Raw genomic sequence first — 21,013 nt, 5'->3', positions numbered from 1 at the left:
CTACGATCGGCGGCGGGGGGCCTGGGTGGCTCAGTCAATTGAGCGTCCAACTCTCAGTTTAGGCTCAGGTCATGATCTCACGACTTCATGACTTCGGGGCCCACATCGGGCTCTGTGCTGAGCGTGCAGAGCCTACTTGGGATTCTCTCTCTCTCTCTCTCTCTCTCTCTCTCTTCCCCTCCCCAGCTCACACTGTCTGTCTCTCTCAAATAAGTAAACTTAAAATTAAAAAAAAAAAAAAAAAAAAAAAAAGGAGATTCTACTATCGGGCACATGGGCAGCACATACACCAGTACCTGGCCTGGTGCCTACAGGCTACTGTGACTATGCTTGCTACCACTGCTATGACTTCTAGTCAAGGCAGGTGGCCTTGTCTCAGTCCTCATTTTCCTCAACTCCTTCCACGACAGGGAGCACTGCTTCCTGACCTCCACCAACATGCTCTGGAGCACTGCCTCCAGGCCTCCTTTACCAGCCCCCTCGCTCCTCCCTTATGCAGGAAGAGGGGTAGCTCTTCGGGCACACGCTCCAAATTCTTTCCTTCTTAAGGTTTCAAGCTCGTAGTGTCAGGCTTCATCCCACAAAGGCATCTTTCCGATTTCTTTCCCCAGTCTTTTTCATCTTATAAAACTAGCATTCCTTTGCATTACGCAATAGGATCTCCCTTGTAAATACTACTTGATAATGATCGAGTCACTTAACATGTCACATGTTTCTTCATCTGTAAAATGAGAAGGCTGGAGGGAAAGTGGATCTCTCAAGCTCCTTCCTGCTCAGAAAAATTTCCACAAGTTCTTTGTAGACTCCAGCTGCCCGCTGGACTTCTCCACGTGGATGTTTGCCATTACCTCAAACTCTGCATGCCGAGCTGAACACATCACTGACCTCACGCATCAGCTGTCCTATTCCTGTTAAAGATAACGTTCCCTCTCCTCATCACTCAGACTTGGAGTCTGGGTATTACTTTAATGCTGCTGAGTATCTAATCAGTCACCAGCCCTCATCAACATTCTTTCATACGTGCCCCCATCCTCTCTGCCCCTCATTCCTCTCCGCCCACAATCCTAACTTGCAGAGTTCAGTGCCTCTGTGCTACCTGCTGACTCTACCCTCTCCCTGCTGCAGACACACGTTCTGGCCCACTTCTCTTCCCCTCTTGCCAACTGTAACTTCCCAATGTCTGCAGGATGAAGTCTAATCTCTGGACCCTTACAATGCAACACGGATTGCTCATAACAATCTTTTTAATTTTCTCTCCCGTGATGTTCCTCCTGAACTTTCCGTTCCCCACCGCGGATCTAGTTGTACGCAGTCTTCTGCTTTGTTCACACCATTCCTTTGGCCCTGAACATGCTTCCTTCCCCCTTCCCGTGAAGCCCATGCTTACTTAAGGACAACATTTCTTTCAAAGCCCAGCTTGTTGACTTTCATGCTTTTTTTTTTCTTTTTAATTTCAAACCAACCTTCTCTGTGATATCTTTTTCCCATGACCAACCCACGACAGATTGTTTACCTGTGATGAACTCTTTCAGGACTTTTGTATAGATTACTCATTGGCTTACACAAGGATTCTTATATATCTTAATAGTCTTCTTGCATTCTATCATCCTTCCTAATTATAATCTCAACTCCTTGAGGCAGGGACCATAAACCTCACAGCTCCCTAGCACATGGTAGCAGCAAATATGTTAACAGTAATAATGATAACTAAATTTAAAAAGCAAGCTATGATCATCTGTCTGCAGATAATGTATCAGTGATCCCCACAAACACACTTTCTCAGGAAAACAAAATAACAGGTTGACCCCTGTGCATCCTACCTTGTTCACAGTATCCCAACCCTTGCTCTCACGGCTCCCAGAATTCCTCTTCTGTTCTGGTTCCTATATGCTCTTTCAAATGTCTGTTATCAAAATGCCCAGCCTATGATGTCCGGGAATTAACCTAATCCACATTCAGATGTTTTGAAACTACTGTGATTTCTCTAAGACAGAAAATACTGATAAACTTCAGAAGTCAATGAAGTCTCTGTATCTGTAACTCTGGATTTAAGAGGACAAACTGTATGTTACATTAAGAAAACTCCACTTGAAACTTAATTTAATGAGAACAGTGAGTGTATCTGAGCAGTGTGTATACCACAAAATTAAAAATCTTCCTCAATGGGTTCCTGGGTGGCTCAGTAGGTTAACATCAGACTCTTGATCTCTGCTCAGGTCATGGAGATCAAGCCCCGAGTGGACTCCATGCTGATAGCATGGAGCCTGCTTGGGATTCTCTCTCCCTCTCTACCCTTCCTCCGCACGTGTATTCTCTCTCTCTCTTGAAACAAATAAATAAACATTTAAAAAAATCTTCCTCATCTACTGAAAATTCATAGATGTAAGTAATTCCTAAAAACACAGAGTTGAAAGCAACCTGCAATAGTTCAGCCTTTGAGAAAATTCTCTTTCTTTGCACATGTATATTTTTGCTCTAATGATATTTTTGATTATGGTTGAACTAAAAACACTGGATGGGATTTTCTTTGTTATTAAGGCTTAGCTAAGCTATGACAGCTAGCTCCCAACAAAAATACTCAAGAAATAATAGAAATAAGGAGAATTTTAAAGCATCACAAAGTGGTACATGTAAAAAGGATCATTTGTAAAAGAAAAAAAAATTTACAAATATGCCTTTACATGAAAATAGAAAATGGAAAACACACTATACCCTAATACCAAATGATGTAATAATCCTTGGACAAGTTTTTCTTCCCTCTAGGCCTGTTTTCTCACTTTAAAATAGGAAGATCACATTAACTGATGCTCTCTCAAAGATATCCTCCAGTTTTAAAACCCCCTGGATTTATGATTCTATAATGTTTCTTAATGGATCACTTTCAGAGATAAGAAATGGGCTTGTGGACAAATCTTCTGAATAGGTGACTTAGGCTAGAAGTTGTCAGTTCTAGACAGAGAGGAATCACCTTGGGAGTTTTGTTTTGTTTGTTTTTTTTAAATAACCTAACACACACCAGTTTCTGATTTAATTGGTCTAGGGTGGGATCAAGCATGGATATTTTAAATGCTTCCAGGAGAGTGTAACATGCAGCCAGTACTAAGGTCTACAGATGCAGACCAAGGGCTGCAAATGCAAACAGTGCCCAGGTCCACGAGAAAATGGGCAAGACAGACTGGCATAAGGAACTGGAGAACATGTACCCTATCTAGTTCAGTGGGAATAAGCCAGATCGTCCCTTTTTTTTTTTTTTTCCAACAGATGCAGATTTTAAGTGAAAATCTGATGTTTAAATACTGACAACTAATTCCAAACAATTTTAAGAGAAAGTGTAGGTCACACAAAATGTACTCGCAGACTTTATTTGGCTTTATAGTCACCAGTGTACAACCTCAACAAAATGAGTCCCATCAATCAAACACAACTTTTTCTCTGCACTCTGTCCTGTCTCTCCTGCTCAGAGCCTCTTCCTCCTATACCTGGGTCAGAACCTATCCCTTTCCTTTTCCTTTCCATTGTCTCTTTCTTTTCCAATCTTCTTCATCACTCCTAAAACAAGGAAACTGAGATCCACACATTTAATCTTTTATGTGTGGCCCTGGCTGTATCACTGGACAGGATTTTGTGCCTGGGAAAATTCAGGTTGTAAATTGTAACCTAAGGCTATGGTCCCATGATGTCAAAACTGGTTGGGTTAGTCAAATCAGGGAAAAAGTCAGTCAAGCTCACAATTCTGCATTACTTAGACTTTATCAAGCAACATACGGAGGTCTTCATTTGATTTCTGACTTTGTTTTGTTTGCTTTAAAATCTAAGCCACTCAGTCAACTCAGTCAGTTGAGCATCTGACCTTTGATTTGGGCTCAGGTCACGACCCCAGGGTCGTGGGATCAAGCTTTGCGTCAAGCTCGCGAGGAGCATGGAGCCTGCTTAAGATTTTGTCTCTCTCCCCTCTGTCCCTCCCCTGCTCGCGCATGCATTCTCTCTCTCTAAAATAAAAAATAAAAAAAAAAAAAAAATTAATAAAATAAAATCTAAGCCACTGTGATTAGAATCATCCTTGGTGTTTTTAAAAAGCTCCTAAGTCTGGGCTCCACCCCAGGTCAACTAAATCTAAAGATCTAGAAATGGAATCTGGGCATTCACTGGTAGCTTTTCAAAGACCCCAAGTAGGTCTAATATGAAACCAGAGTTGAGAATCACTAATCTAACTCATCCCCTAAAGCGGTGGATTAGCAGCACATTTAACTCCAGATAACTGGTCATCTTGGATGACATCTTGAATAGATCTTTTAACTTGTTCAAGGGTTTCCTCAGCAATATTTTCATTGTTATCTTCACAACTCTGCGAGTCAGGGAGCTCAAAAACTATTACTAGCTTTGGAGAGATGAGAAAATGAGGCATAAAAACGTTAAATGATTTGTCCAAGTGTGCCCAGCTAGTTAATTGGCAAAGACACATTGTAACTTTACTTGAGGCAGAGTTCCTGGATTGTGAACTTGGTGCTGGCTAAATTTCCCCAAAACATAGTGCCTTCCTGATCACCAAATTCCTTCACTCTCAGTAGGCAACCCTACCACATAGGTGGGCACTAGAAAGTCAGTGACTATAATGTGGTCCGATTTCAGAAATAAGTATAACAACGTTTTTAAAAGCCTCGGTCTAGGGTCAGTGGTCCAAGGTGTCTTTTTCTGAAGTCTATGATGTGATTTTGAAAGTGCTTACTTCTACACGCACCCTTCCCCCACCCCCACATCCCCTCTCAGAGTTTCCATTAAGGTATTATTTTGAGAAAAGCATTTTGAATGATTAACTACGCACACAATTTCAGAGGTAAGGGGAGCTTTGCTGATCAACTTTCCCAGCACCTCTGATAGATGACAAACCGAAAGTCTCTTTTAATTCAATACATACGCAACACTAACATGGTGCCAAGCACTTCATACCCGTTATCTTAACTACATCGTCAGGCTAACTCAATGAGATGGGTACCACTACCACCACCATTGTCATTCTCTTCATTCCCATTTAACAAACAGAAAACAAGGCAGAAGCCCTGAAGTTTAGAGATGCTAAACAAGCTGCCCAATATCCCTGGGCGGGTACGTTGGGATCTGGAATTCGTATCTGACTCAAAGCCTCTGGCCTCATCCCCTACCTTCCATCACCGAGAGTGACAAAAGTGCAAGAAGTAAAAGATAAATCCTACGTAAAAAGTAAAAGGAAATGCTAAGAGATGATGAGTGAACACTTATTTGAAAGGGCAGAGGAGTGGTATTTGGGCTAGGCCTTCACAGATCCGTAGGATTTTAGTAGGCATTCCAGTCCAGAATCAACACCGATATTGAAGCAGAAAAGCAACAGGAAGAGCATTGGGTGAACTGAGAGAAAGAGAGGGAAAGATTCAAGGAGTCAGATCATGGAGGGTCCTGAAAGTCTGGCTAAGGAATTGAGACTGATTTTAGGCAATGGGAACCCCCTGAAGGTTTCTTTTTTAATTTTTTTTAACGTTTTATTTATTTTTGAGACAGAGAGAGACAGAGCATGAACGGGGGAGGGGCAGAGAGAGAGGAAGACACAGAATCAGAAGCAGGCTCCAGGCTCCGAGCCATCAGCCCAGAGCCCGACGCGGGGCTCGAACTCACGGACCGCGAGATCGTGACCTGAGCGGAAGTTGGACGCTCAACCGACTGAGCCACCCAGGCGCCCCGAGAACCCCCTGAAGGTTTTTAGAAGCAAAGTCATTAGGAAAGCAAACTGAGTTTTAGAAATACAGATCTCATGGAAATGTGGAGATTGAATTAGGGGAGCAGAGCTTGGTACTGGAAGAGAGCAACCAGAAAGCTGTTAACACCTCATTCATTCCCTGCTTCACTCTTAACCACGTGTCGCACTTCTATGAAGCACTGGTTTCTTCAGGGCACCTCCACATCTGTTTCATGGTCCTCATACCCCAACACACTACTCGAATTGCCATGTCTAGGTCAGGTGACAGGAACCTGAACTTGGGCAAGTGGGAATGGAGATGAGAAGACAGGTTGGAGAGGCATTTGCAAGGGCCTGGTAACCCAGGGGATAGGGGAGTGGGTAAGAAGTAGGGAGACGGTAAGAAAGAAGGAGAAGCAGGGGAGCCTAGTTGGCTCAGTTAGTTGGGCATCCAACTTCAGCTCAGGTCAAGATCTCACAGTTCGTGAGTTCGAGCCCTGCGTCAGGCTCTGTGCTGACAGCTGGGAGCCTGGAGCCTGCTTCAGATTCTGTGTCTCCCGCTCTCTGCCCCTTCCCCCACTCAGGCTCTGTCTCTCCCTCTCTCTCAAAAATAAACAAACATTAAAAAACCTTTTTTTTAAAGAAAGAGAAGCAGAGTTTAAAGAAAAGAAGAAAAAAAAATCTCTCATATTTAAACTTGGGAGAAAAGGGAACAAATGAGATAGAAAAAGGAAGGGATGGTCACCAGTAGCATAAAGAAATGAATGAGGTGGCTAAGGTCTCAATCCAAGAGGCATTTATTAAGCTGCTGCTCTGTGCTGGGCACTAGGGGAACAACAGTGAGTAAGATTGGTTTTTGTCCTCAACTATCACCAGGAGGGAGGAAAATATAAAACGAGAATAGCCAGATGCCTGGCCTCCTAGTCTCTGGACAAATGTCACCCTCCCACACAGGCCCCGCTAGAGGGTTATCTGTTTCAAGCACCCATCCCTATCATGTGATCCTGTTTTACTTCTTCAATGCGCTAACAAAGATCTGAAATTCATTGTATGTGCGTTTATTGTATGTTTCCCCCACAGAAGCAGGAACTTTATATGGTTACAAATAGTTAAGTCCTCAGTAAGATATATTTATTGAATGTGCTGGGGGGTGGGGAGAGTAAATAAACCTCATCAAGGTTTCAAGACCTCAAACCAAACTAGGCAAGCCTCCTAGATGCCGAGAATTGAAGCCACTCTGAAGAGTAAAACCCGTTTTGAAGTTGGGACCCACAACCGGTCGGTGCCCCAGCTGGACTGTTTCACATAGCTTTCAACCCACCCCGCGTGAGACGTTTAAGAATGAGGCCGGCCGGTCACCTAGCTCAGGTTTTATTTCCGTTGTTCCTCTGACGTCAGAAAAAGCACGAGTTGCCGCACAGTTTCTTCTATCAAGGTGACAATTACAGCCTCGCTGTGCCCCGCAGTCTGCAAACCATACATTTATTCTCTCCTCCCCCTTATGTTAAAAAAAAAAGAAAAAATTTTAAACTTCACCGCAGAGATGTCAAATCCCCATTTGCGTGTAAATAAATACCGTTTCTTAGTGCTGGGGGTCTTTTTCACTCTTAACTACCTAACATCGCCACGGATTCGTCAGAGAAAGTACGTGATCCTGGCGGCTCTAAGGTTTCCACGGGAGAAGCAGTGCTATAAAAACCGGGTCCGCGCCGCAGAGCGAGACACAAAGGACTCTCAACTGTAGCACCACCTTCTCAAGCCCCAGACAGCCTGTGAAAGGCATCCCGAAATGCGGTGACGCTGTGACCGCGAAATTCCTTTTGCCGCCATAGGCTCTTGTACACCCTAATTACAGTTCACCCCAAACCCAGGGGCGGGCGATTCCGCAGGGAAGCAGCGCCCATGCAGCCCCGTAACCTGTGGGGTCGCAGTGGGTGCTGAGCAGTTCGACGCTAGGGAAGCGGATTATGGGGGGGTGGACGGGCGCCCCAGGGCGTGCATTAGGACCGAGGAGCGCTTTCCTTCCGGCACCGACGCGGCGAGTTCAAAGGCCTTTTGTGGCAACATTTAGGAACGCGAGCGAGGTGCCGGGGACTGGGGGGTGGCGGGAGGAGAGGAGGCGAGGGCAGTCCGCGCCGGGGCCCCGCGCGAGCGGTGGCCTTTTGTTCGCCAGCGGAATCCAGCTCTCAGAACAGCACTTCTCTTTCTCCCCTTCTTCATTTAGGAAGGCACCTCTTCGGGGCGGGAAAGGGCAGTGAATCACCGCCGGCATCCTTTAGTAACCTTCCCCCCGCATCCTCCTACTCTAGTCTCCCTACAGAGAGAGGCAGACCTGGAGGAGAGACTGCAAACGTGCTCCTGTTTACTCGCGCTCGGCGGCTCGGTTCCCCGGCGGCGCCCAGGCCTCCAGCCCCAGCCGGACGCACGCATACCCCCGGGGGCATCACCTGCCCTCCTCTGGGCCAAGCGGACGCAGGAAATTCCCCCCAAAAGTCCAGGATTCGAGCACTTCTCGCGTACGCAGCAGCGCCCTCACGCCCGCTATACTCCTCCACCACCACCCCCCCCCACCAGACCCGCGTGGTCCCTGACCCCTCGTATCGTTTAACTAGATAACTAGATCTGGAGCCACACTCTCCCGCTATGAAAACAGACCCAAAAAGTAAGCCACAGCTCACGCAAAGGTGAAATCAGAGGCCCCTGCGCCTCCTTACGCTGCCGAGTGCGTCTGAAAGAACAGAGGACCTGGACTTTTCCTAAAAGCAAAACCCGAACGCATCCGGTAGAGCCGCACACTCATTCCTTCCGTGCCCGCATGGGTGCCTTGTACGTTACCGCCTCCTCTCTCGCATCTAAAACATCCCTTTCCTTCCCGCCGCCGTTCCCTCAAGCTCCCCTAGAAAAGCAAAATCGCCTTACCTCGGGCAATAAAGGGAAAAGTGGCCAAAGGAGACCAGGTGTCCGCCCTTCCGGGATTACCCCCCGGCCGTGTGATGTCCTTTGTATCAAGGTCTGGCTGTCTCGGCCGGGAAAAGGTGGCCTCCGTCAGCGAGGGCTGGGCGGGGAAGCTTGGCGTGGCGTGGCGGATTTCCGAGGAAGGTGAAGGGCGGAGGTTCCCGGCGACCTTCAGGCAGAGCGGCGTGGCCACCCCAGCCCGCGCTCTCTGGCTCTCCTCCTCCTTTCTGGGCCGATTGCATCAGAGTCTCCCCCCACCGCCAACCCCCACCCACACTCTGCTCGCCAGCCTCGCACTTACATCCACACGCTAGGGCGCGGAGGGTCTCGAATCGCAGTCATTCTCCTACTGGGGGGCGCGTCGCCTTTGCGCATCCATGGCTCGTGATGGTTTAAAGGGGGAAAGTCAGGCCATTCCTCCGCGTCCCGCGTCCCGCCGCCTCCCCTCCCGCGCGCCCGCTCTTTAACCAAAGCTGCGTGTCACTGAGCGGTGCCCGTCACATGGTGTCTCCGCTGGCGGCCGCGCCTGGCGACCTCCCTCTTGCCGCTCTCAGAGGATGCAGCGACTGCGACTGGCGGAGACCGAGCATCGGGGAAGGGGCGAGGGAGGGGTTGCGGGGCGTGCGTGTGCCGGGCGCACTGACGGCGGCACCGGGAGCGGAGGCGGCATGCAGCCTGGACACCTGCCCCACGCCCCCCTGGGGCCTGGCAGCGGGCCCAGAACCCGGCTGCGGGGCCGGCTGGAGACCCGGAGCCCTTGGGAATGGAAGTGGGGGCGGCTAAGAGGGCGCCGGCGGAGGAGGGCTGTGTTAGGGGGCCGCATTTCGGGTTACGCCAGAGAGCAGATGGGCCGAGGGAGCCAGGGGAGTTGCATTGTGGGAAGGGCGCAGCGTGAGGATGGCCGCGGGAGTGGCTGGTCCGCGCGCAGCCCTGCAGGCGGCTGGCAGCGTCTGGAGCTGCGGGTGGCGATGGAGCGGTGTGTTGGCTCGGGGGACCGCAACGAGACGGGCCGGATCGGCTGGGGACGGGGGTGGGGGGCAGCAAGGGCACCTTTGGAAACCCTTTGTCCCTACCCCGCGGTGGGAGGCGCCTCCCCTCTTCCGGATCCAGCACCCGCAGACCTAACCAGCCTTCCCTGAGACCTGTGCTTTGGCGCTCTGTTTGGGGGTCTGGGTGTGACGCGACCCCATAGATTTGCCGAGCTCGCATCGCGCACCTGCCTGGGCGCGAAGGGGCGCTCTTAATTCAGGGGCAGTGGGGAGCGAGGGATCAGGATGCAGGGGAGTGGGCAATTCGGCCAGTTTCCCTTTCTTTTGCTTCCTCTTTGTTTCAGGCACAGACCCTTTTAACTGGGCACTTCCCTGCAGGGGAGTTGTGTTTCCTTAAAATGGCGACAGGAAATCCCACCTGCGTCCCAGCCAATTAGGCTGTCATTATAGAGCGAAGTTGCGGGGTGGAAACTCGAGCTTTTTATTGACAGGAATCGTTCAGTCTCCGTGTTCCATCAAAACAGGAAAGGGAAGGTGAATCATAATTCAGAAATTAATCTACCTGGAGCGTTTCAACCGGGCAGACTGAATACGCCCTTATAGTAGTGGAGTGGTTATCACTTTTTTATTTTTTATTTTTTAATCACTGCTGCAAAAGTGAGAGGACAACCAAATTTCAGACTCTTGACAACTAAAATCCTTTTTCCTTTCGAGCGGCAGTAAATCGGTTTCGTTAATATAGCAGTAGCCTCCTGAGAACCCTATTTCGAAGGTAATGTTCTTGCATAAACCCGAGAAATTGAAAATGCAGTGCAAACAGAGGGGGGCAGAATGATGGCCGCTTACCTCCCATGGACCTGTGTTCAGGACCTGTGTTCAAATTCTGCCTTTGACAGTGCTGCCCTCCCAGGCCTCACTTTTGTCCTAGCCCTGTTTTCCCAACTTGTTGACAGAGGGTTAATTGTACCCACATCATAGTAATGTTCTACAGGTCCTCAAAAAGTTGATTTCTTTCCTACAGAAAGCTAATTTAGTATGGACTTACTAATTTGAAGTAGTGTGTGCATCTTGCCTGGCAAAATAATTCTGATAAATAAGGAAAGAAATCCGAATAGGCAAGATAGGTTAAACCGTGAGCATGGTTCTATAAGTCTCTTGGAATCTTTACTGTATGGGACAGAAGGTATATTCACCAATATTTGTTCGGAGAGCATATGATCTCAAGCTCATCCTTTGATTAACTTATTTGCCAGTTTCAGGGTACCAAAAATGCTGCAATTACCTGGCATTTTTTTGAATTGGATTCAAGAGTGATGAATTGAATTCTACTCCTTGCCAGCTTCTGTGCTATGCACTTTACACATAAATATTACCTCATTTAATCCCTTCAACCACTCAATTAATTGGGTGTTATCCTCTTTGTATAAACAAGAAAGCAGGTTCAAAGAGGCTGAATTGGCCTTGTTCACTGAAGGCAGAACAAGGTGAAGGTGGAAACTGGGAAGTGATCCCTGGTCAGGTCTCAACTGAAAGTCTGTGCTCGAGTCTTAGCCTTTTGCAACTAGACACTCTTGGTCCTGGAGTTGAGAAAGATCTTTGGCCTCATCTGGATGTTAGTTGACAACCTGGAAGGGGAGTGCAGGCATCAACATGGAAGCTGAAATGAAGGACTTCTGCTGTGTGGAGAGCTTGGGGAAAGGAGGGAAGAGGTAGTGTTCAGGACAAGTGACCAGTCACTGCAGTTAGTGTGTTTTTCTTCAGGACTGCTTGTAGGTGAAACTTCCTTTGAGTAGCTTAGCACTTAAACCCAAAAGCTGTGGCCTCAAATGGGGACCAAGGGTGTCATGGGGACAACTCCCCCATTCACTTGATGCTTACTGAGAGATCAGCATCAGGATAAGCACTTTACAGATGGTTTCTTATTTAATCCTCAAGACATTCCTAAGATGTACAGACCATCTGAATCTCTGATTCAGATGTTCAGCAAATCATCGCAAGTTCACACAGGTCTAATTGGCACATCTAGCTCTAGAATCCCAAGCTGACTCCAAAGCTGATTCTCTGTGTGTCTGGCTCTAACATGTTCCCCGACGTGTGAACAGCTTTCTTTGGAGGGCCAGGAGGTGGGACAGGCCCCAGGCCACTCCACCTTCAGGTCCTTATGACGGCCCTGTTTCTGGAGAGCTCAGGGAGTCAGTTTGCTCTGACGGCTTTCTGAGTTCCAAGGGCATCGTTCCCAAACGGTACTAAGGTGGTCAGGACACATTAACGGTAGTATTGTGGGCTGCCCTATGGAACTGAGAAAATAAAAATTCTCTGTCTGCCCTGAATGTAATGCCGGAGAAGGAATCTATACTGTGAAGGGAGAGTTTAGTCCTCTCGGGTCACCTGGGAGTTTTCTAGTACCCCATGGGTCCTTTCTGGATGGTTCCAGGAAGGAGGGGTGGCTTTGTGAAGAAAGATCCCCAAAGGAGATTCAGCCTGAACTTGAGTCACATCTGCTCTCAATCCAGCTTCACCCCGTACTCACCTGGGCTGCAGGTTGCCCAGGAGGACAGTGGGAAGGGTCACCACTAGCTGCTCACTTACAGAGACACTATGCTTTCCTCCATGCATTTCCAGAGCTTTCCAATATTTCTTGTGGATGAATTTTGAGTAATGGGATAAAAACTGTCTTCTGAATATGTAGTTTTTCTTTTTAATCTGTAAAGAACTGTTTTAGGACAGTCTGAATTTTAAGAATGGTGAAACCAGAAAAGTCAACTGGTGAGGTTAATTCAGTCTAAGCGTCCTGTACTTTTTCTGCTTGTAACAGAAGCAGTACAGCCATCTGTGAACAAACCTTACCTTGTTAGAAAATAAGTTATTTATTCTGAAATCAGTTTTTTGTTCCTATGTATAGGGTCCACTCTAAAATAACAGATGGTCCTTAACATTACTGGTCTTTCTTTTGACTGATGTAATCACATTTCTTTGCCTCATTAACCCTTTTTACCATTGTTGGTCTTTGGATCTTATCCATAGATGACAATATTTTGACACTAGGAATTAGTTAAGCAGCCACAGCAAAAAGCAATTTGCAACTGAAGTTCCCAGTTGTCTTAGCCATCTTTCTGCAGATACATAGCACTGTGTGTTCTAACCCCTCTCCACAGCACTGTGACAGGGCCTGCTGTCACCTCTATCAGCAGTGAAATGAACATTCTACCTCATTGGATTTGTAATTGATTGGTCCTGGCAGGAGGTCAACAATCCCCCTGACTCTAAACTGAATTTAAATTAAATTCTCTGAGTGGGCCTCTTTCAAAGTGTGTATTGTCTCTGATTTTGGCCCAGGGCACCTTAGGGGGGTCCTTTGTTTGTTTGTTTGTTTGTTTGTTTATCTTGGGGAAGCAGGGAGTAGGACTCATTAAGTATTGTGACTGTATGGCAAGCTGATGGAGAACCAGGGCTGAGATCAGTGTAATTGATGTGTAATTCACCTGACACTTATGCATCATTGTACAGGTCAGCCGTGAGTGTATCTCCCTAGCTTATTGCCAAATGGGGTAATGATACCCATCTTATGGTCAATGCGTCAGTGTGTACAGAGTACTTACCACGATGCTTAGTACATAGTAAATGCTGAATAAATGGTATCTGTTATTATTTTCACACTTTGCAGAAAAAAGCATGGAGCAATGACTTTTCAAAGCCTGAGTTTAGAGGCACAAACTATCAAGCCCACACCTCTACGCCCCTTTGTCCCACTGTGGGAATGGGGAGACAGACGGTGTCAGAGAATAGTTAGCCCTCGGTTTCAACTCTCAACCTTATCTTTAAGGTGAGAAAGCAAAGTTTAGGATCTACCTAATAATGTATTAATTAAAAAGTAGAAGTGTTCCCAAACAGTATGGTCTCTACTTACTAATGGTGCCAGTGTAAATTGGTACCACTTTTTGTAAGGTAGTAAGTTAGGTGGTTGAGGGTAGGCTCTGGGCCAGATTTCCTGTGTTCTTTTTTTTTTTTTTTTTTTTTTTAATTTTTTTTTTCAACGTTTATTTATTTTTGGGACAGAGAGAGACAGAGCATGAACGGGAGAGGGGCAGAGAGAGAGGGAGACACAGAATCGGAAACAGGCTCCAGGCTCTGAGCCATCAGCCCAGAGCCTGACGTGGGCCTCGAACTCCCGGACCGCGAGATCGTGACCTGGCTGAAGTCGGACGCTTAACCGACTGCGCCACCCAGGCGCCCCCAGATTTCCTGTGTTCTAATTCTGGCTCCATAGCTTACTAGCTCTGTGACACTGGGGAAGTTACTTAATGTCTTTGTGCCTCAGTTGCCTCTTCTTTTTTTTTTTTTGTTTTTTTTTTTTTTGAATTTTTTTTTCAACATTTATTTATTTTTGGGACAGAGAGAGACAGAGCATGAACAGGGGAGGGGCAGAGAGAGAGGGAGACACAGAATCGGAAACAGGCTCCAGGCTCTGAGCCATCAGCCCAGAGCCTGACGCGGGGCTCGAACTCCCGGACCGCGAGATCGTGACCTGGCTGAAGTCGGACGCTTAACCGACTGCGCCACCCAGGCGCCCCAGTTGCCTCTTCTTTAAAACAGTAATTCCTTGGCACAAAAACAGACACATAGACCAATGGAATAGAATAGAAACCCCAGAACTAGACCCACAAACGTATGGCCAACTAATCTTTGACAAAGCAGGAAAGAACATCCAATGGAAAAAAGACAGTCTCTTTAACAAATGGTGCTGGGAGAACTGGACAGCAACATGCAGAAGGTTGAAACTAGACCACTTTCTCACACCATTCACAAAAATAAACTCAAAATGGATAAAGGACCTGAATGTGAGACAGGAAACCATCAAAACCTTAGAGGAGAAAGCAGGAAAAGACCTCTCTGACCTCAGCCGTAGCAATCTCTTACTCGACACATCCCCAAAGGCAAGGGAATTAAAAGCAAAAGTGAATTACTGGGACCTTATGAAGATAAAAAGCTTCTGCACAGCAAAGGAAACAACCAACAAAACTCAAAGGCAACCAACGGAATGGGAAAAGATATTTGCAAATGACATATCGGACAAAGGGCTAGTATCCAAAATCTATAAAGAGCTCACCAAACTCCACACTCGAAAAGCAAATAACCCAGTGAAGAAATGGGCAGAAAACATGAAGAGACACTTCTCTAAAGAAGACATCCGGATGGCCAACAGGCACATGAAAAGATGTTCAGCGTCGCTCCTTATCAGGGAAATACAAATCAAAACCACACTCAGGTATCACCTCACACCAGTCAGAGTGGCCAAAATGAACAAATCAGGAGACTATAGATGCTGGAGAGGATGTGGAGAAACGGGAACCCTCTTGCACTGTTGGTGGGAATGCAAATTGGTGCAGCCGCTCTGGAAAGCAGTGTGGAGGTTCCTCAGAAAATTAAAAACAGACCTACCCTACGACCCAGCAATAGCACTGCTAGGAATTTATCCAAGGGACACAGGAGTACTGATGCATAGGGGCACTTGTACCCCAATGTTTATAGCAGCACTCTCAACAATAGCCAAATTATGGAAAGAGCCTAAATGTCCATCAACTGATGAATGGATAAAGAAATTGTGGTTTATATACACAATGGAATACTACGTGGCAATGAGAAAAAATGAAATATGGCCTTTTGTAGCAACGTGGATGGAACTGGAGAGTGTGATGCTAAGTGAAATAAGCCATACAGAGAAAGACAGATACCATATGGTTTCACTCTTATGTGGATCCTGAGAAACTTAACAGGAACCCATGGGGGAGGGGAAGGAAAAAAAAAAAAAAAGAGGTTAGAGTGGGAGAGAGCCAAAGCATAAGAGACTGTTGAGAACTGAGAACAAACTGAGGGTTGATGGGGGGTGGGAGGGAGGAGAGGGTGGGTGATGGGTATTGAGGAGGGCACCTTTTGGGATGAGCACTGGGTGTTGTATGGAAACCAATTTGACAATAAATTTCATATATAAATTAAAAAAAACAAAAAAAAAATAAAAAAAAATAAAACGAACGAGGGAAATCATAAAAAAAAAAACAGTAATTCTTCTTTAAAACAGTAATAAACAATAATACCTATCTCACAAGGCTATGTGAAATTTGTATGTTAATAAGTGTAAACACTTAAAATAGTTCACCACATATCTTAAGTATTCAACAAATAATAAAAATTGTTAGTGGAAAACAGTATGGCAATAAATAGAACTTGGATTTCATTGGTGTCACTTCTGAGACCCTGTATCCTAAGAAAAATGCACAAAGATGTTCACTACTAGCACAGAGGGCATGGGCACAGGCAAGTAAAGGTTAAAAGCATGTTTATAAATATTCATTTAAAGCAAGGATGACATAGGGACGCCCGGGTGGTTCAGTCGGTTAAGCAACTGACTTCGGCTCAGGTTATGATCTCACAGTTTGTGGGTTTGACCCCTGCTTCGGGCTCTGTGCTGACAGCTAAGAGCATTGAACCTGCTTCTGATTTTGTGTCTCCCTCTCTCTCTGCCCCTCCCCCTGCTTGCAGTGTGCCTCGCTCTTAAAAATAAATAAACACTAAAAATTTTTGTTTTAATAAAATAAAGCAAGGATGACATAAATTCATAAATGACCTATTGAAATAAAATACTCTACTGGCTAGGCTTGGACAGAGCTATAAACCCTTCATAAGCCCTTAGAGATACTTTGGGAAAGAGGATACAGGGCTGACCTGTCCTTTATCCTGATCCAATGTGATCCTTCTTTCCTTCTTATCAGTTTGGGTGCCCAAAGGCAATAGACCTAGAGAGAGGATCTGCATCCAAGAGTGAGGGTTGAAAGGCATCAGGAAAAGATTAGAAAGATAAGAAAATGAGAAAATGAATGACAAGATCAGGAGATGGGAATGTCTGAAACAAGTCACCTGGCAGGGCAGGACTAGAGCTGGGCTCATCTCAGGATGTTGGAGGCTTTCATGCTGCTATTTGATGCTACAATCTTACTGGGGAGAAATAAGGGTTTTTGTCTTTTCTGATGACAAGATAGCTTTGAGAAGGAGGGGCTGTTTTTTGTTTTTATTTTATGTTATTTTATTTTTTACTGCTGGCAGTACTTAGGGGGAAGAGTCCTATTCATTACTTGAGTAGAGTAACACGCTTTACTAAAATAAGATTCTATTCTAAATGATTGTTCTTAAAATAGGAAATACCCAGAAATATTCCATTTTGAAGGACTCTTTATTCAGTTATATTTTAGGCACACGAAGCTACTTCATAATCACAAAGGGGATAATTTTAACAAGAGATTTAAAACTGATAGTCCTCTGTTGATAAGTATTTATAGTTTTTTATACCAACATATATTTTTGTGCTTCTAAAATAAAATGCTCAAGGTTTTTATTCAAATGTAACATGTCCGAGATTGAACTCATTACTTCTTTCCCCGACCCAAAGGGACTTCTCCTCCTGTAGACACCACCTTGGGAAACAGCACCACCATGGACACAATCACTCAAGCTAGGAGAAGGGGAGTATCTTGGCTGTCTCCCTCACTCTTCATGTTAAGTTAATTAATTCTTCGAATTAACATTTACTAAGTGTCAGGCATTTTGCTGGTCTATCATGGAGCTTGGAGTTAGAGTGGGAGGCCAATATTCCTGAGGTGGTTTTGGCAGTGGATGTGAAAATTACAGATGGAAAGGCGTGCTCAGAGGAAAAGAGCATGACCCTGTGAGCGTAACAGAGGAACATGTACTGGCCTGGGAGTCAGGGAGGCTCCCCTGAGGATATGAGCCTTCTTGGATTCTGTCCTCTTCTTACTAAGGTGGGTGGGTTTTTTTTAATTTTTTGTAGCGTTTATATATTTTTGAGAAAGAGAGACAGAGCATGATCAGGGGAGGGGCAGAGAGAGAGGGAGACACAGAACCTGAAGCAGGCTCCAGGCTCTGAGCTGTGGGCACAGAGCCCAACATCGGGCTCGAACTCACAAACGGTGAGATCATGACTTGAACCAAAGTTGGACACTAAACTGACTAAGACGCCCATGCGCCCCTTTACTAAGGGTTTTAATAGGGAAGGGGTGATGAACATGGTCCAGTGTGCATTTTCAAAGGAATAATTGCCAGTCCCATTGCTCTGCTGCCTAAATACTTCTGGCATCTGTTCCTTTTTCTCTATCCTCATGGCCATCACTAGCGTGAGCTTCCATCAACTCACTCCTGGCCAAGTTCCTTCCAAAGAACATTGATTATGTACTTAATCATTAAAAAGATCTGGATTATACTTACTCAACACAATATGTACATGTACGTATTTCTCAATAACATATATGTATTACTGTCCCATTTATTATGTACCTTAAAAACGTTCCCCCACATTTTTAACAATTAAATAGGATTTTACATTTTGTATTTATTTGTTAACAATATTTTATTCTATTACTAAAAAGATTCCTAATGGTCATTAAAACATTAACATTTAACTTTAAAATTTTTTTTCAATCTTTATTTTTGAAAGAGACAAAGTATGAGCGGGGGAGGGGCAGAGAGCGAGGGAGATACAGAATCTGAACCAGGATCCAGGCTCTGAGCTGTCAGCACGCAGCCTTACACAGGGCTCAAACCCATGAACCGTGAGATCATGACCTGAGCTGAAGTCAGACGCTCAACTGACCAGGTGCCCCAAAATATTAACATTTTAATTATGTAAATTGATTTAGTATACTTTATTTTTATTTTTTAAATATTTATTTATTTATTTTTGAGAGAGAGAGAGCAAGCAAGCAGGGGAGGGGCAGAGAGAGAGAGAGGAAGACAGAATCCCAAGCAAACTTCGTGCTGTGAGCACAGAGCCGGATGGAGGGCTCAATCCCACAAACAGTGACATCATGACCTGAGCCAAAATCAAAAGCCAGATGCCCAACTGACTACACCACCCAGGCACCCCAGTATACTTCACTTTTTAAATTGTGTTTAACACTCTGTGATACAGCAATTCACAAGTCTGGTTCCAGATTTGATTTATTTTGACTCTGAATTTAGTGGCTGTGGCAGCTAGAAAAGAAACCTCATAGACACATGTGGACCCAGTGGAGACAGTGCAGAGATGGCTGCACTTACCAGATGAAGCCAGTCATTTCTTCATCCCATCCGCTAATTTACAAAGATGTATTTTATTCATTGTTCATCTACAAATGTATGCTTAGATGAGTGTCATCATTAATAACTATGGAAGTGAGCCCATAAACCCTACTTGATACTTCCGTATTGGTTTTGATGGACTTCTTAACACCTTTGTTTAGATAGGCATTTCTTTACCTTGCAATGTGGCCAAAGAGCTCTTATGAGAAGTGAAAGTGTCAGCTCTACTTGTTCTTATTTCCTTATGCTTGTATTGTCCATTTTTGGAGGACAAGTTAAACTAAAACGTAATTTAAAATTTTAATCAACTAAGCACACAGAAATGCAATACATCACAATATGCCAAAAGGTGACAAATTAACAAGGGCATCATTGTCACCCCCCTGGGTTCCTTCCTCAAGATACCCTGAGTGCTGCAAGTGACAGGGGGCCATCTAATGTGTGGGCTGAGGGAGGGTCACCAATGATCTATGTATTAATCTAAAGAGGAGTTCCAATATTTTCTCCCTGCAGTCTACTTTGTTACTCCATGTCAGCCTTCCCCCAGAGCCTTCTAGCAACTCCCTCTCCCCTCTCTTGATCACCTAATCTCTCCACTGCAGTTTAGAAGCTATTGCCATTTCTGAAATCCAAACTAGCTTAAATGCTTCTCTGAAATTATTTATTCAAAGACCACCTTCCCCACTAGTTGACAAGCGTCATAAAGGCAGATAGCGTGTTTTCAACTGTTTCCAAGTTCCTCAGACATAATGGAAGTTCAATACATATTATTTGTCAAATTAATGAATGTATGAATGACTAAATAGAATATCTCTATAGCTAAATAGCTCTAATTCTTTCATATTAACTTTAAATGTCAGGTCCCTAAAAGGACAAGGAATATAACAAAAATACAAAATATGTATCAAATGTACATTTAACTAAGTTTTGAAAGTTTAGCAGTCTGTATATGTGTATCAAGTGAATAGCCTTATTTATTTATTTATTTATTTATTTATTTATTTATTTATTTAGATTTATTTATTTTTGAGAGAGTGAGCATTCAAATGGGGAAGGGGCAGAGGAGGGTGGGGACAGAAGATTCAAAGCAGGCTCTGTGGTGACAGCAGCTAGACCAATGTGGGGCTTGAACCCACGAACTGTGAGATCATGACCTGAGCTAAAGTTGGACACTCAACCAACTGAGTAACCCAGGCGCCCCTGAAGAGCCATTTTTAGAATCTTGTGATGAATAAATTGCAATTTTAAAATGCCAAGGGTGTCTATTGAACGTCATTCTTAAAAGGGAAAAAAGAAACCTCAGCCTATGTTTTAAAAAAACAATATATTTAGGGGTACCTGGGTGACTCAGTCGGTTAAGCATCCGACTTCGGCTCAGGTCATGATCTCACAGTTGGTGGGTTCGAGCCCCGCATCTGGCTCTGTGCTGACAGCTCGGAGCCTGGACCCTGCTTCATATTCTGTGTCTCCCTCTCTCTCTGCCCATCCCCCACTCATGCTCTGTCTCTTTCTCTCTCAAAAATAAATAAACATTAAAAAAATTTTTTAAGTAATATATTTGGTTTAACAGTTTTCTAGTTTATGTGAATTATCTGGGAAATTCAGAACCCCAACCACTTCCTTAATAATAAGTATCGTTTTTACTTCCAGAATTTTCTGGATATGTGCCAGTGTTCTCCAAGTCACATTCTCTGCATGATATTAACATTTGTAAACGCAGTCTAATTAAATTTTGTGCTAAAAAAAAACAGTTACAGTTTGTTCTGTTTTTCCTTCTTGCTTTTCATATAAAAATGAGAATTTAGACATAATCCTATAGTTAAGATAGAAACCATTCAGCAATGTCAATTTAATGATGAATATGATAGTTCTTTGTCTATATTCAGATTCTCATTTTTAATCTACTGATCTCAATTTTGAAAAGGAGCAGAATTATAGAAAACAGTCTTATTACTGCTTGGCATTCGTTCGTTCATTCATTCGTGTGTTCAATGGATGTGTTCAAAGTTACTTCCTTTTAAAGGCAGCATTCTTTATTGGGTTCTCTCACCTCCTTTGGAAACTTGCTCCTGAATTTATTTTTTTACTACTGTATTTTCATTCCCTTCTCTACTGAGAGGGTAAAATATTCAAACCTCTCATCATTAAAAAAATAAGATAGGAAGGAAGGGCGAGGAAACAAGAGAAGACAGGAAGACAGGGAAAAAGAAAGGGAGTAAATGTCCCTGGATTTTAC

The 21,013-nt window shown here is 44.7% G+C and overlaps 2 protein-coding genes across 4 annotated transcripts in view; one reads left to right on the top strand and one right to left on the bottom strand.

The window, feature by feature from the left end:
* SLC38A1 (solute carrier family 38 member 1) overlaps positions 1–9,092 on the bottom strand; it is a 69,795-nt gene extending 60,703 nt beyond the window's left edge. Inside the window, exon 1 of one of the 2 annotated variants that reach the window (XM_086713589.1) lies at positions 8,964–9,092. The gene's annotated coding sequence lies outside the window, so the exon portion shown is untranslated. Of the gene's footprint in view, positions 1–8,626 lie in introns of both variants that reach the window. The other variant, XM_025930227.2, reaches the window with a different exon arrangement.
* The window catches only part of LOC147579205 (uncharacterized), a 331,154-nt gene that overhangs the window by 211,582 nt on the left and 98,559 nt on the right, over positions 1–21,013 (top strand). The window lies entirely within an intron of this gene.

This window comes from Puma concolor, chromosome B4 (assembly GCF_028749965.1).
Source record: "Puma concolor isolate L17-30 chromosome B4, mPumCon1.1.hap2, whole genome shotgun sequence".
NCBI lineage: Eukaryota > Metazoa > Chordata > Mammalia > Carnivora > Felidae > Puma > Puma concolor.
The sequence above is the reverse complement of the archived record's forward strand: the minus strand, read 5'-3'. Positions and strand labels throughout refer to the sequence as shown.